We start from the raw sequence: 3,285 nt of genomic DNA on the forward strand, positions 1-3,285 counted from the left end.
CCCTTCGCCGTCACCATCGCCAACCGCCGTCGCAAGGAGAACCACCCCGCCGTCATCGTTCGTCGGGGCAACCCCACCGGAGCTCTTCTGCCTCAACCCCTCGCCGGACATGCGCCCTCCCCGTCAACCTCCTCCTCGCCGGACTGCGACGCATCATCGACCTCCTCCCCGAAGGCCTCCGTCGAGCCCGCTGCCATTCCCCTATGGCCCCCGCCGTGAGCACCTCCCCTTTCCTCGTACTCCCCTCTCCCCCTGTCGGACGCCATACGCCGCGCCCGACCGCGCCGGTGCACGGGCCAAGCCCCGCGCGTTGCTCGCGCTACGCTCGCGTCGAACGTGCCAGCAGGCAACACTCTCTGCCCTTCGTGCGTGTGCCCGCGCCCCACCTCACAGCTGCAGCCGTGCTCCGCACCCGTCTCCCTTGCGCCAGACCGCGAGCCAGGGCCATCCCTTCCGCCGCGCCCCTCGCCTTGGCCTCACCTGACTCCGCGCTCCAGTTTTTGCTCGCCGCTTGCCGCGCCTGTGGCCCCGTCTCTCCGGCGCTGCGGTGGCTTTGCCGGACCACGCGCCCACAGCCCCCCTCTCGCTCTGGCGCTGCTCCGGCCACCGCACCCCCGCTGCCGCGTCGGCCTGCGGTGGCCTCTCCCCGCCTTTTGCCGCTGCTCCCCTTCCCTGGCGGCTGCGACCACTCGCGGCGGTGACCGCCGGCGCCTCGCCGCGACCGCGTCCAGTTCGGGCGCCCCACAGCGCCCCAGCGCTCGTCGCCCGCGCCCGTAACCCGTCGCCCGATAGGCCCGCTGTGCCTATGATAGATGGGGCCCACGCCCAAAAATAAAACAAAAAAGGATTAATTAAATAATAATTGTTAATTAATTAATTAATTAATTAGTAAGTTAATTAGTTAACTTAAATAACCTGCTTAATAACCTAATCAACCAGATTAGTTAATCAAATGTTGTTTAGTAAAACATGTATCAATGACATGCGGGTCCCATCGGCCCTTTTGACCAGTCAACGGTCCAGTCAAACGCTGACTGGACATTTGATCAGGGCCCCACCTGTCAGCCCCTTAGACACACTCTAGGTACACTTCATGTGTACCCATAGCATCAAAATACAAATTTAATTTCGAATTAAAATAATTCTAGAAATTAATAAAATCTTTAGAAAATCATATATTTTAATCTGTAACTCGGATTAAATTATTTTCTACATGAAAGTTGCTCAGAACGACGAGACGAACCCGGATACGCGACCCGTTCGTCCGCCACGCATCCCTAGCATAGCAAACACGCAACTTTCCCCCTCTGACTCCTCTGCCCGAAAACGCGAAACACCAGGGATATTTTCCCGGATGTTTCCCCCCTTCACCGGTACCACCTCATACCGCGTTAGGGCACACCCAGCATCACACTTTGTCATGTCATGCATCACTATGCATCTGTTTGCTTAATATTTATAGTTTCTTCCCCCCTCTTCTCTCACTAGACACCGAGACCGACGCCGCTGCTACCCAGTACGATTACGGTGTTGACGACCCCTCTCTCTTGCGAGAGCAACTAGGCAAGCCCCCCCTTGATCACCGGATATCGCCTACTCTTCTCTATACTGCTTGCATTAGAGTAGTGTAGCATGTTACTGCTTTCCATTAATCATATCCTGATGCATAGCCTGTCGTTGCTACTACTGTTGTTACCTTTACCTGCAATCCTAATGCTTAGTATAGGATGCTAGATTATCATCAGTGGCCCTACACTCTTGTCCGTCTGCCATGCTATACTATAGGGTCGTGATCACTTCGGGAGGTGATCACGGGCATATGCTATATACTTTGCACTATTACATTACCTGTGGTGCTGTTCGGAGTTGGGGGCTGAAGGGGCAGGTGGCTCCATCCCGGTAGAGGTGGGCCTGGGTTCCCGACGGCCCTCGACTGTTACTTTGTGGCGGAGTGATAGGGCAGGTTGAGACCACCTAGGAGAGAGGTGGGCCTGGCCCTGGTCGGCGTTCGTGGATACTTAACACGTTTAACGAGATCTTGGTATTTGATCTGAGTCTGGCCACTGGCCTATACGCACTAACCATCTACGCGGGGACAGTTATGGGCACTCAACATCGTGGTATCAGCCGAAGCCTCCGTGACGTCAGTGACTGAGCGGCGCGCGCCGGATTGGACTGGAACGCCTGCTAGGCTAGGTCTGCTTCCGGCCGCCCTCGCAACATGCAGGTGTGCAATGGGCGATGGGCCCAGACCCATGCGCCATAGGATTTAGACCGGTGTGCTGACCTCTCTGTTGTGTCTAGGTAGGGCTGCCACGTGTTGATCTTCCGAGGCCGGGCATGACCCAGGAAAGTGTGTCCGGCCAAATGGGATCGAGCGTGTTGGGTTATGTGGTGCACCCCTGCAGGGAAGTTAATCTATTCAAATAGCCGTGATCTTCGGTAACAGGACGACTTGGAGTTGTACCTTGACCTTATGACAACTAGAACCGGATACTTAATAAAATACACCCTTCCAAGTGCCAGATACAACCGGTGGCCGCTCTCTCACAGGGCGACGAGGGGAGGATCATCGGTTAGGATTATGCTATGCGATGCTACTTGGTGAACTTACCATCTACTCTCTTCTCCTGCTGCAAGATGGAGGTTACCAAAAGCGTAGTCTTCGAAAGGATTAGCTATCCCCCCCCTTATTCCGGCATTCTGCAGTTCAGTCCACATATGATACCATTATTCCATTTGATACCAATGCATACATATGTAGTGTAGCTCCTTGCTTGCAAGTACTTTGGATGAGTACTCACGGTTGCTTTTCTCCCCCCTTTTCCCCTTTGCTATACCCGATTGCTGCGACCAGTCGATGGAGTCCAGGAGCCAGATGCCACTGTCGATGACGACTACTACTACTCGGGAGGTGCCTGCTACTACGTGCAGCCCGCTGACGACGACCGGGAGTAGTTTAGGAGGATCCCAGGAAGAAGGCATGCGCCTCTTTCGATCTGAATCCCAGTTTGTGCTAGCCTTCTTAAGGCAAACTTGTTTAACTTATGTCTGTACTCAGATATTGTTGCTTCCGCTGACTCGTCTATGATCGAGCTCTTGTATTCGAGCCCTTGAGGCCCCTGGCTTGTAATATGATGCTTGTATGACCTATTTTATTTGTAGAGTTGTGTTGTGATATCTTCCCGTGAGTCCCTGATCTTGATCGTACACATTTGCGTGTATGATTAGTGTACGATTGAATCGGGGGCGTCACAGTGGTGACGGTGTTGGTGAAGAACAATC

The sequence above is a fragment of the Triticum dicoccoides genome, chromosome 4A, assembly GCF_002162155.2.
Source record: "Triticum dicoccoides isolate Atlit2015 ecotype Zavitan chromosome 4A, WEW_v2.0, whole genome shotgun sequence".
Taxonomy (NCBI): Eukaryota; Viridiplantae; Streptophyta; class Magnoliopsida; order Poales; family Poaceae; genus Triticum; species Triticum dicoccoides.